This window comes from Notamacropus eugenii, chromosome 5, assembly GCF_028372415.1.
Source record: "Notamacropus eugenii isolate mMacEug1 chromosome 5, mMacEug1.pri_v2, whole genome shotgun sequence".
In the NCBI taxonomy this organism is placed as follows: domain Eukaryota; kingdom Metazoa; phylum Chordata; class Mammalia; order Diprotodontia; family Macropodidae; genus Notamacropus; species Notamacropus eugenii.
Window position 1 is genome coordinate 449490264 of NC_092876.1, and position 14293 is coordinate 449504556.

The 14293-nt window shown below is 36.5% G+C and overlaps 1 pseudogene; it reads left to right on the forward strand.

The window, feature by feature from the left end:
* The window catches only part of LOC140508048 (uncharacterized), a 107789-nt pseudogene that overhangs the window by 12568 nt on the left and 80928 nt on the right, over window positions 1–14293 (forward strand).

Below are 14293 nucleotides of genomic sequence, written 5' to 3' on the forward strand. Positions count from 1 at the left end.
CCAATAGCTCCCTAATGGTTTCAAAAGTCACCAAAGAATCTTCAAATAGAAATTTGGGGAGGTTATTCCAATTGTGTGCATCATAGACCTGAAACCAGAAGAGACGTCAGGGATCTTGAATTATTTTCCCTTCTTTTTACAGATGAGGAAATCTTATGGTTAAATATGTAGTAATTATGCAAAGCAATGCTCAGGCCCTGATTCTCAGTACTATGTTCTTCATACTGCGTGAAGCTGGAATTTTTCTTTGTCATGCCCAGAAGAGAAAGATGAAGATGAAAGCTGAGTACTCTTCTACTCTCTGCCAAAAGAGATAAAAGAGGGAAGAGAGAAATTAGCAAATAAATATTTAGCCAGTACAGAGGATTGGTCACACTGACTTGAGAAAACTGAAATTGATGCTTCAGGGGAAATGTTATTAGCAAATAATGGGAGTCAAATCCCAAACTATAGGTGATATGACCTAATGGACAGATCATTGGCCTTAAAGAAAGAGAAGATCTATGTTTTATGCTTGTCTCTTGTTAGCTCTGTGAAAGAATCATCTAATTTCACAAAAACTTCAGTTTTTTCATACATGAAATATGAATCTTAATATTTGTATTACTTAGATGATGGGATAAAAGGAGGAACTTGCTTGAGCTCTTCCCCAAACCTCTCCAAAAACCTATAAAATTTCTCTAAACAAATTCCAGACCAGCAGTTCTTCAAAATGACAGTTTGAAACAAAGGTCCAACGAGGAAAATTGAAAGGTCTTTCCCACCAATTTTAGAGAGGAGTACAGCCTGGGACAAAATGAGCCAGCACAGACCAGGCCCCAGAAAACCTGCAGAAGGACTCAGGACACTGCATCCGAGGCATCTGTGGCATTTTCTATACTTTTTAACCCACAAACATGAAAGATAACTTAGAAAGTCATTAGGAAAAGTCTGTTGGACATGGTTGAGAGAGTTCAGCCTCAGCCCAGAGGCATCAAAGACTGCAATGGCTGCTTCTGGAGCTCTCACTCCCCAGAGAGTTGGGGAATTTGAGCAGCTGTTTAGGAAAGGGAGATTGTAGGTACATCTTTGCTGGTGAGAGGCAGAATTCTCTTGCTTTACTGATGTTTGGATCTGAGTGGCAGTGCTGGGATGAGGGGGAGTACTAGTGTGGTGGAGATTTTGGTGGCAGTGGAGAGGGAATCTTCCTCAAAGTTCCAAGGCAGAAAAATGTGCTTTCAATCACTCACAGAGCAGAGCACAGGCCAGGAAAGGAGTAAACACCTCTCCTTTGATCAAACCACCTTAAAGGAACTGAAAATTTACAGATTCCTAAAAGTATCATTGAAAATAGTTGCTCAAAATCCCTGAAACTTGGGACAGTGCATCCTCCACGCTGGAAGGAGAGTCTTACCTTAATAAAGAGTTAATAGTTAAGCTATTGACTGAGAAACTGGACAGTGGAGATAGTATCAGAATATTGCATCTTATTTGGTAAGAAAGAAGATGAAAATAAACAAGAAGAAGACAAGTAAGTCAAAGCTCTTACATACAAAGCCTCCAAAAAAATTTGTATTGGTTTCAGTCCATGGAAGAACGCAAAGGGGATTTTGAAAAAGAAATAAAGAGAAGTAGAGGAAAAAAGGGGAAAAGAAATGAGAGTCATGCAAGAAAATCATGAAAAATGAGTCAACAGTTATTAAAAGAGTCAAAAACCTAGTGAAGAAAATAACACCTTAAAAAATACACTAGACCAAATAACAAAAGAGGTCCAAAAAGACAATGAGGAGAAGAATGCCTTAAACATGATGATTAACAAAATGGATGAGGATATCCAAAAGCTCACTGAAGAAAATACATACTTAAAAATTAGAATGGTGCAAATGGAAACCAATGACTATGAGATATCAAGAAATTTTACAAGAAAACCAAAAGAACGAAAAAAATAAAAGACAATATTCAGTATATCATTGAAAAAACAATTAACTTGGAAAATAGAACCATGAGAGGTAATCGTAAAAATATTGGATTATCTGAAGGCCATGATCAAAAAAAAATAATAATCTGGCCATCATCTTTCAAGAAATTACCGAAGAAAACTGCTGTGGTATTCTAGAAGCAGAGGGTAAATAGGAATTGAAAGAATCCACTGATTACTTCCAGAAAGAGATCCCAAAATGAAAATTCACAGGCATAATTTAGTCAAATTCTAAATTTCCCATGTCAAGGAAAATAATATTGCAAACAGCCAGAAAATATTCAAATACTGTGGAAACACAATCAGGATAACACCAGACAGCAGATCCTATATTAAGGGATTGTGAGGCTTGGAATATGATATTCTGAAAGTCAAATGACTTAGGATTAAAACCAAAAATCATCTACCCAGTAAAACTGAACACAATTCTTCAGAGGGAAAAAGGGATGTTCAGTGAAAAGTAGGACTTTCAAGCATTCTTCATGAAAATACCACAGGTGGGGAGGAGGAGCCAAGTTGGCAGAGTAGAAAGATACACATATGTTAGCTCCCAACCCACAGCCCCAAAAATACATGTAAAGAAGAACTCCCAACAAAATCTGGAGCAGCGGAAGCCACAGAACAAGTGAGCACAGGAGATTGCTGTTACAGAGAGACCTGAAAAACTGACATGAAAGGTTTGTCGTGCACTGAACCAGAGTAGAGCCCAGCCCTGCCTTGGCCACACAGCACCGAGAGGAGCAGATCCAAGAAGGCTTCAGGGAGGGAAACTTCAGTGGCTATGCAGGTCCCTCCGCCCACAGGTGCCAAAGGACAGTGAGAGAGTCTTTTTGACTGGCTGAGAGGGGAGTGGGGTGTTCCCATAACTCAGGCCCCCTCCAGAAGCAGCAGCAGCAGAAGCAGCAGCAGAAGCAGCAGCACACAGGGGCTCTCAAAGCAGGCAGGAGATCAGATCCATCCTTGAAGGTCTCCACATAAACCCCCTGAGGGAACTAAGCCCCTTGTGGTGGCCCTGCCCCCACCAGAGCACCTGAACTTAATCTCACACTGAATAGCAGACCTGCTCCCGCCAAAAGACCTGAAGCTGGGAAGCAGCATTTGAATCTCAGCCACCAAGCACTAACTGGGAAGATCTGGAGGCGAGGTGGGTGTGGAGAGGACACTCAGAAGACAAGTAACCTGCTGAGAAAATGCCCAGAAAAGGGGGAAAAAAAGACCATAGAAGGTGACTTTCTTGGTGAACAGATATCTCCTCCCATCCTTTCAGATGAGGAAGAGCAATGCTTACCATCAGGAAAAAACATAGAAATCAAGGATTCTGTATAACAAACATCCAAAATAAATATTCAATGGGCTCACGCCATGGAAGAGCTCAAAAAGGATTTTGAAAATCAAGTTAGAGAGGGGGAGGAAAAACTGGGAAGAGCAATGAGAGAGATGAAAGAAAAGCATGAAAAGCAGGTCACCATCTTGCTAAAGGTAGACCCAAAAAAATGCCGAAGAAAGAAAACCTTGAAAAATAGGCTAACTCAATTGGCAAAAGAGGTTCAAAAAGCCAATGAGGAGAAGAATGCTTTAAAAAGCAGAATTAGCCAAATGGAAAAGGAGTTTCAAAAGCTCACTGAAGAAAATAGTTCTTTAAAAATTAGAATGGAACAGATGGAGGCTAATGATTCTATGAGAAACCAAGAAATCACAAAACAAAACAAAAAGAATGAAAAAAATGGAAGATAATGTAAAATATCTCATTGGAAAAACAACTGACCTGGAAAATAGATCCAGGAGAGACCATTTAAAAATTATGGGAGTACCTGAAAGCCATGATCAAAAAAAGAGCCTAGACATCATCTTCCATGAAATTATCAAGGAGAACTACACTGATATTCTAGAACCAGGGACCAAAATAAGTATTCAAGGAATCCACTGATCACCGCCTGAAAGAGATCCAAAAAGAGAAACTCCTAGGAACATTGTGGCCAATTTCCAGAGTTCCCTGGTCAAGGAGAAAATATTGCAAGCAGCTAGAAAGAAGCAATTCAAGTATTGTGAAAATAAAATCATGATAGCAAAGGATCTAGCAGTTTCTACATTAAGGGATCAAAGAGCATGCAATAGGATATTCCAGAAATCAAAGGAACTAGGACTAAAACCAAGAATCACCTACCCAGCAAAACTGAACATAATACTTCAGGGGAAAAAATGATCTTTCAATGAAATAGAAGACTTTCTGAAAAGACCAGAGCTGAAAAGAAAATTTGACTTTCAAACACAAGAATGAAGAGAAGCATGAAAAGGTAAATAGCAAAGAGAAGTCATAAGGGACTTACTAAAGTTGAACTGTTTACATTCCTACATGGAAAGACAATATTTATAACTCTTGAAACTTTTCAGTATCTGGGTAGTTGGTGGGATTGCATACACACACACACACACACACACACACACACACAGAAATAGAGAGCACAGAGTGAATTGAGTAGGATGGGATCATATCCTAAAAAATGTAATTAAGTGGTGAGAGAGAAATATATTGAGAGGAGAAAGGGAGAAATGGAATGGGGCAAATTATCTCTCATAAAAGAGGCAAGCAAAAGACTTTTCAGTGGAGGGAAATAGAGGAGAGGTGAAATAAAAACATGAAGTTTACTCTCATCATATTCGAATGAAGGAAGGAATAAAATGCACACTCATTTTGGTATGAAAACATATTTTATAATACAGGAAAGTGGGGGAGAAGGGGATAAGCAGGGTGGGGAGAAGCATGGAAGGGAGGGCAGTGGTAGGAGGGAGCAATTTGAAGTCAACACTCTTGGGGAGGGACAGTATCAAAAGAGAGAATAGAAGCAATGGGGGGGCAGGATAGGATGGAGGGAAATATAGTTAGTCTTACACAACACAACTATTATGGAAGTCATTTGCAAAACTACAAAGATATGGCCTATATTGAATTGCTTGCCTTCCCAAAGAGAATGGGTGGGGAGGGAGGGATGAAGAGAAGTTGGAACTCAAAGTTTTAGGAACAACTGTTGAGTACTGTTCTTGCTACTAGGAAATAAGAAGTACAGGTAATGGAGTATAGAAAGTTATCTGGCCCTACAGGACAAAGGAAAAGATGGGGACAAGGGAAGGGAGAGATGATAGAAGAGAGGGCAGATTGGTGATAGGGGCTATTAGAATGCTCGGTGTTTTCGGGTAGTGGAGGGAACAAATGGGGAGAAAATTTAGAACCCAAAATTTTGTGAAAATAAATGTTAAAAGTTAAATAAAAATTTTTTTGAAAAAGAGAAAAAAAAGAAAGAAAATACCATGTGAACAGAAAATTTAACTTTCAAGTACAAGACTCAAGAGAAGGATGAAAAGATAAACAGGAAAAAAATCATCAGGGACTTATTAAAGTTCAACTGTTTACATTCGACATGGAAAGGTGATATTTGGACAGCATGAGAACTCAGTATTATGGTACTTGGAGGGAATGTATTTCTATATTGATATATAGATCTACATATGATGCATGTGTGTATACATATACTTCTATATATATATATATTTGTATATCTATGTATGTGCATGCAATATACATATGTGTGTCGATATATATGCATATATATATATATATATATATATATATATATATATAGAGAGAGAGAGAGAGAGAGAGAGAGAGAGAGAGAGAGAGAGAGAGAGAGAGAGAACACCTTGAGTTGAATATGAAGGTATGATTTCTAAAAAGTAAAGTTAAGGTGTGAGAGAGGAATGTACTCATAGAAAGAAAAAGAGACATATTTTCTCACGTAGAAGAGGCATTAAAAAGCTTTTATAGTGGAAGGGAAAGTGGGAGAAGGGAGATAGACTCTTATTCTCATCAGATTCAGATTAAGGAAGGAATAATATACACACTTAATTGAGTATGGAAATGTATCTAACCCTACAAGAGGGGGAGGTAGATAAAAGAGTTGTGGATGGTAGAAGGGAGGACAGATTGGAGGAGGTGGTAATCAGATGCAAACCATTTTGTGGATGGACAGCGTCAAAGGAAATAGTAGAATAAATGGGAGGGATAGGATGGAAGGAAATATAGTGAGTCTTTCAAAGTATGACTATTATAGAAGTGTTTTACATGACTACACATGGATAGCCTATATTGAATTGCTGGCTTCTCAATGAGAATGTGTGGGGAGGGAGGAATAGAGACAATCTGGAACTCAAAGTTCAAAAATGAATGTTAAAAATTGTTTATACATGCAACTTGGAAATAAGATATAGGCAATGAGGTATGCATATCTATCTTGCCCTACATAAAAATAGAAAGGAAGAAAACAAGAGAAGGAGGGAAGATAAAACGGCCAACTGATTGGGTGAAGGGGAAATCAGATTGCACGCCATTTAGAGTGGGGAGAGAGGTGAAATGGGAAAAAATTTGAGACTTTTGAAACTGAATGTTAAAAACTAAAAACTAAAAAAAATAATTTAAAAAAAATTTCTACTGCTTACTACATTGTCTTATGGTTAGGATAAAATGAAATATATAGTTATTATTGTGTTATACTTCTTTTCTTTCTATCACAATGATTTTTTCTTTAATTTTTTATTCACCTTTAAACTTCATTTCTAACTGGAAATTGTGGTCTTTTTGCATAATGCTTCCTTGAAAAACTTCTAGTGTCAGACCACAATTATCCCTGATTATTTCTGGTGGATACTTCTGCCATTATGTTTTGCTAACTCAGAGTATACCATTGTTGCCAAGATTAGTGCATATTCCACAACAGTTTTTTTTTTTTTTTCCCCCATAGGGAGGAAATACAGAAAGGCATCGCATCTTCTCAGAGGGACTGCTTTTGACACTTTGATTTCTTTCCCACTCACTCCCATCAACTGCCCCCTCCCTTTATTTCTAGTATTAGTGTGGTGCGTTGCTCTGTCAGTACCATGATATGAATATTAGTATATATTATTATATATGATCAATGACCACAGGCATTTAATCCTCAATTATACCAGCTTGTATGATCTTCTCAAGGTAGAGCTTCCTATCAAGTCAAACAATAAATTCATGCACATTAATTTAAAATGGAGAGTCTCCTCTTTGCTTATCCTAACCAGAAAATTATTTCTATTTTGGAAGGAAGATCACGGAATATGTCTACTCATTCAACTTGCTGATCACAATCCAAAAGTCACAACAATTTTCTTAATATAAAAAGACAACTTTTTCTCATATAAAAATTAATAAAGGTGATTTACAAATGTATTAATTGCATTCTTGATAACAGCATAAGAGAGAAGAGAAAATCTTTCAGATATTTTTTTATTCACCATTGTATAATGTTCACAAATGCTTAACAGCATGCAAAAGCCATAGTGTTCCACAGTTAGCCACTGAACTGTTGAAAAGAGGCAGATCCAGAAGATCCTTAAAAAGATTAATCTTTCATGCATTCTGTACAATTTCTGCCCTTTATTCACAAGCAACAACTTCCCATTTGAAGGACAAATTCCATGTTACAGTACATAACAAGTCTCTGAAACCCTGGAAAGGTACCAACTAGTTTATATATATTATAATATATTGACTCTACTCTGCCAGTCAACCACAGATAAGTAAACATGATGAGTAAAGCTTGCATGGACAGAGATGTGCTTGAGTAGCAACTAAAATCCCCCTCCATTTCTTCTCTTCTTTCTTTTGATTTTAGCCCAAAATATGTTGGAATCAATGTTGAGAATGGGGGATTTAGAAACATGATGCAGCCAGAAGCAAATCCAAAGAGTCTGAAACACAGGAAACAAATTGTCTGCTGTTGAAAGAAATTGATCAGTCCAGAACTTGAGAAAAAGAAATGATATTGAAGGTAATAGTCATAGTAAGGAAAATAATAGAAAATTTGATACGTCTCACTTTTAGCTGTATGATGTCTATCACATATTGCAACAAAACCTTTGGCGTTTGTATCTAAAGAATCAGATTATATAAAGTCTCTGAATTTTTCTCTAAATAGATAATGTCAGACATTCAAAATATTTTATCATCCTCTGGACCTGATCTCAAGAAACCAAACTGCAAGACTTAATCCTCTCAGTTTGATAGTTCCACTCCAGCTGGTGTTGAGCTGTTCTGTTGGAAACATGAGCAAATGCTGATTATATCTAACAGGACTCAGACCATGCCTAAAATAAAATGTCCTATAAAGGAGAATAACTTGATGGGTTTACATACCGTGGAGCGAACCTCTCCCTTAAAACCTGACCCTATGTCAGTCTGTTTCTTTGGCATTAACGTCTATCATAAGAAGAATCAAAATTCCATGTTTCCTCAATGGCAAAGAGAAATTGCTTGGTTGGCTTGAATAGAATTCATTATGCTATAAATGATGACTTAATTTGGAGATGTGATGTAAGAGATATCACTAAGCACACAGAGGACCAGAAAAGGAATGGGTTTGGTTATGCAGTGAAAGTGGATAGATGAAAGATAAATACTTTTACTAGCTTTAAAAACTACAAAATTTTGAAAGTGCCATGAAAAGTATTTTTATATCTTTATACATGGCCCTGGAACAGTCAGCTTCTGTATGATTTCTACCTCTGGTTTGCTTCTCCTTTGTATTTTCTCCCCTATCTCCCTTCATGTATTGCTATGTACTCTGATTTTAATCCCATGCCAATGAGTACTTCCTTTTGGCAGGAATTCCTACACAGCTGCTCTATCTTCCAGGTGTGAATCTCTTGCCTGCAATCATGCTTTCATAAGGCTTTAATAGGCAGCTTATCAATTGTCTGTCTCTTCCTGCTTCTCTCAGCCTATCGTTCCTTTTAGCTTAGTGTTTATAATATTTTGTGTTTTTTATAATTTCATCATTTTTGCAATTTCTTCCAAAAAATATTTAGCTTTGGAAATCTCATTTATTGCCATGTCTTTAACTATTATCTCTATGCAAATGACTCCCAAACCTTACTCTCGAAGTTTGACCCTTTTTATTACTCCAGACCCACAGCGTCAACTGCTCAGAAGATATTCGAAGTTTCTCTGATATTGATGGACTCATCATGAAAGAAATCAATCCATTTTTGGAATCCTGGAATGTCAGAACAAGTAAGTTTCTTAGTTATTACTGAGTCTAATTCTCTTAGTAAACAAATATGAGGGAACTGAGCCTGAGAGTAGAATAACTCAAAGCAACTTAGAAAATAAATGGCAAAGTATTCTTCTCCACCCCGCCCCAACAAAAGCAAAGAACATCTCTTCCTAGTCTATTCGTAGTTCCTGTCACTTATTCCACTGTTGATATTCAAAACTCTGTTACTATCTTTGGTTCTTCCACCTCCTTCATTGTTTGTATTTGTTTTTCCACAATTATTTAATGAAAAAAAACATTATTTATTAAGTACAAATGAGTGTGCTGAGTACTGAGGATATAAAATAGAATATAGTTCCTGCCCTCATGGAAATCATATTTTAATGGAGGAAACGACACATAGAGGAATGGTAGTCACTAAAAGATGCTTTGGTTCGAAGATTTCAGGGATAGAGTCTGGTGCCTTAGTGGAGTAGACTGATAATCTAATCATCTCTTAAATTAATCCACAATTGTTTATTTTATGATCAATTACTTATTCTATTAGATCATGACTCATAGTACCATTACTTTTATCAGTCTAACTCTTAGACTTATATTTTTCTGTCATTGTCATGGCACTGTTCTGTTTAAAAACTTCAACACAACATTGGCTTTCCATAGCTTTCTGAGTGAAGTTTAAACTCCTTTGCTAGGAATTTCAATGCTTTCTACACTGTGAGAAAAAGATACTTCCCCCCCCCCACCAATATTTTTACTTCTACTTCTCACTACATTCCTTATATCCCAGGCAAATATGACTTGCTATTCACCAAACATAATCTGTGTTTTGCTAACTTGTCCTTATTCCTGTTGTTATCAAAGTCTGAAATCTTTGGCCCACCTTCCCACAGCCAAATAATCTTTTAAGTCTCTTCTAGTATTCTTCTCCTCACCTAGTTATTAATGGAATTTCTCCCCTCAGATCTCCTGTAATTCTTAATTTGCATACCTCTTAGGTAGTTAACATGTATTATTTAGTATATTATGCATATGAATATATATGTATTGTCGTATCTATCTCAAGCGAGGGCTGTACAAAAATATTGTTGTTCAGTCATTTCAGTTGTGTCAGACTTTGTGATCTCACTGGGGGATTTCTTGGCAGAAATACTAGAGTGGTTTGCCATTTGCTTCCCCAGTTCATATTAAAGATGAGGAAACTGAGATAAATTGGGTTAAATAACTTGCCTAGAATCCCACAGGTAATAAGTGAGGCCAGATTTGAACTCAGAAAGTTTAGCCCTTTGTAACCTCTATAGGGGCAGGTACTATTTCTTTCATATTTATAATTTTTACATTGAACAATACATAGAACAGTGATCTGTACACGACACTTAATAATCATATGTTGGATTAAATTTAGTGAAGAGACAAGAATCTATTAATATCCAAAATGATGTGTAATCATTTTTTACAATCCAAATGTGTATTGTAGTAATACAAAGTTCAAAAGTTGCATTATTACCCTTGATTCATATAGTTTCTCTGGTTAATGAATTTCAGTAGCTATGCATTGCCTAGAAGATAAAACTCAAACATTTTACCCTGGCATCCAAAACCTTTTATAATAACCAAGCTTATCCTCAACTACTTTCCTTTGGACACTTTTTTAGTCAAAATATTCTTCTGTATGTCCACTGAACATATCAGAAAATTTTATCTTTGAATCATTGTTCATAAAATTCCCATCACCTGGAATGTGTTTTTTACTAGCTTACGTATATTAATTTTATTTTTCTTTCTGAATTATACTAAAATCCTAAGTGTTTTGTCTAATTACCTCAGTTCACACTGATCACTTTTTTTTCTGAACTCCATATATTATAGTTACTATCTATAGTTCTGAGTAAGTAGGTGACACAGTGAATAGAGTGTCAGAAATGAAGTCAGGAAAACTGATTTTCCTGAGTTGAAATCTGGCCTTAAAATCTTACTGGCTATGCTAACCTGAGTAAGTCATTTAATCCTGTTTGCCTCAGTTCCTCATCTGTAAAATAATCCAGTAGGAGAAATGGCACACCATTATAGTATTTTTGTTAAGAAAGATCAAAATGGGGTCATGAAGAGTTGGGCATGACAGAACAACAAAAATCTATAGCCTTCATAAAGAATTGTCTTTGCTGAGGTCTCATTCAACTTTAAAAATCTGTGATTCTCTGGGGGGAGGCATTTAAGGATAAAATCCAGTCCCTGTCCTCTAGGAATTTGTGGGCTAAGGAGTTAAGGTATAATGAGGTAACTGAAAATACCAGGCAGTCACTGGTAAGTGCTAAATAAGTGCTACATAGAATAAAAAAGTGGAGGAACTCAGAGGTAGGAGACCACCTTATGGACAGGGCAGCCAAGGCAGGCTTTCTGGGAAGATAGACTTGAGCTGGGCCTTGAAAGATGCCTTCATTTTTCCATCATGTGTTTTTCTAGTCTCTCAGAAGTAGAGATAAACTCCCTGGAAATCGATGGGAAAAAGGCAATTGTCCCTTCAAAGGCCTCTTGAATCTCCAGACTGAACTCTCCCTATGAAAACAAGAGTGAAGAATATGACTGAGACTTCTATGCTTCTTGAAATAAAGAGTATCATAATAAAATATGTCTTTGCAGGTATAATATCTTGAAAATGTTTTGAGGTTAAGGACTGTATTTTACTCAGCTTTGGATTCCCATAGTCTATAGCCAAACACCTTGGATACAATTGTATATGTAATTACTACGTATATGACTATGGACAAACCATTTAATTTTTTCTGAGTCAGTTTTCTTATCTGTAACATGGGGATAATCACACTTGAAGTGTCTATCTCACAAAATTTTGAGAAAAAGGAACCAAGAAGATCTTAAAATGATTTATAAATGTAAGTTTTTTCTTTACAAATTAGTAATAAGAATAAAAAGTATAGCTATGTTAGATAGTACAAGTCACTGTAATACATGCTTTACAAATATTAACTCATTTTATCCTCACAACAATCAGGTGGTAAGTGCTATTATTAACCCCATTTTACAAATGAGGAAACTAGGGTGAACAGAGGTAAAATGACCTGCCCAAGTTCACACATCTACTATTTAATCTCTTACCTGAACTCAGGTGTTCCTGATTCTGGGCTCATGGATGTATGCATTGTACCCAGCTGCAATTTGATTTCAAGAATCTTTAGAAACTCCAACTTCTTGGCTATCAAAACCATGTTTTTCATAAAAATTCCTTTATCGATTATATCTATCATCAAATTTGAGAGAATACTTATGGGAAACTCTTCAGGGGCTATCTGTGGTACATACTATGGCTTTTGCATGCTGTTAAGCATTTATAATATCATGCAACTGTGAATAAAAAAATTATCTGAAAGGTTTCCTCTTCTCCTGATGTTTTCAAGAATGCAATTAATACATTTATAAATAAAATTTATTAATTTTATATATGAGAAAAAAGTTGTCTTTTCATATTAATAAAACTGTTGTGACTTTTAGGTTGGGACCAGCAAATTAAATGAGTAGACACATTCCCTGTTTTTCTGTGCAAAATAGAAATAATTAAAAAGAGATAAAGCAATTGTAGCAGCCTTCATGGTCTAAGACTGCAAGTATGCTAATGACATGAAAACGCCATGAAATTACAAGTGAAAAGGCTAGTTACCCACATTCCACCTCTAGTCAGCTTGCTCTGGCACATTTGCACAAATTAACCAATAACTTTGCAGTATAATTTGACTCTGACTCCTGCCCTGGGACAAAGAAAACCAAACACATAGAAGCATTCTATATTTCCACAGTATTGAGAGAAATGATAAAGGAAACTGGAACAGCCTGCTGCCATGTTTGTGGATCCATAAAGCCTAAGGAAAAGGGTGCTCACTTCCAACTAGATTTCTGTCCCTCTCTACCTTAAGCATGAATTCGCCAGGGAAGAAGTAGGCTAAGACAGTGTTGAAATCAAGTCCCTGAGATATACAGAAAGAAAAAAAGGAGTCATAAAGTTAGTAGCTGGGAAAATTACAGTAGGGGTAATTATTTTCACTTGGGAAAAAATAAATGCCATTTCAATTAAAACAATGGAAAAAATAAGAATTGCAAGTTTAGAATGTGTTTCTCAACCACTCACCTTAAATTTAGACTGTGAAAATATTGTGCTTAATGAATTCTTTAATATTACATAGCCACATGGAGGAAATGAATAAAGATCAGAAAAACCTGACCATCAGATTCCAAGTAGAAACTAGAAAGTTTTACAGATAATAAAGTGTTGTGGAAGAACAAATTATGAAAGATCTCAGGAGGATGAAAGCATAGATACAGACTTTAAGCAGGCAGACACCACATTGCATGAGATAATTTTGCTATATGCACTGCTTCACAGTGAAGACTCTTCCCTTCCCACTCAACCTTACAGGTTTCAGTAGACCAAAGATAGGGTTGTGGGGAAGCCAAGTCCCCTGCTGTTTGGGTTGGAATTTGTGAGACAGTATTATACTCTGCTGAACTAAGCACCAGGCATGTTGCATAGGTTTTATGGAAAGAACTCATCTTATGTCCATAGAGGCTTGGATTCCAGTGGATGGGGGAAGGAAGAGCTGATACTGTCTATGGACAAAAAGAAATTTACCAGAGAGCGATGTCCCAAAATATTATAAATTGTCATACTAAGATTCATGGACTGGATACTTATCCTATCCTCAGTGATGGTGTTATGGTCCAGGTGATGGGATTGCTATCTTAAAATACCCACGTATTTAAGAGATTCATGAAGATATATGGACTTTTACCAGATCATTTTGTTGCAACCAAATTCTATATTCATAATGACATCTTCTGATTTCAAGATTAGATTTTTGGTGGCTTTGTCACAACTCCAAGAAGAATCCAAGGAAGAAGTAGAAGAATAAGAGGAAAGACAACAGACCTCCTGGGTTAGTTCCTGATCACTCTGGAACATTTTCTAACCAATCATTCATCAATGACCTTGAAGAGCCCAAAACCAGAATCTCAGACACAACCACAGATGGCACAGGGGTGGAGAAATTGCTTCCTCAAGGTCACATGTGTTTCTCCAGCTCCTCAACTGTGACTTTTTGAGCGAATCCAAACTTCACAAAACACATACCCTTAATAAAATGATAGTAAAAGGACAGAGGGACCAGGGAGTAAAGAAAAAATGAACTAATATCCCACCCAAGAGGGAGCACAGACTAATTCATGAAGGTGGTGAACCAGGTGACATTCATAC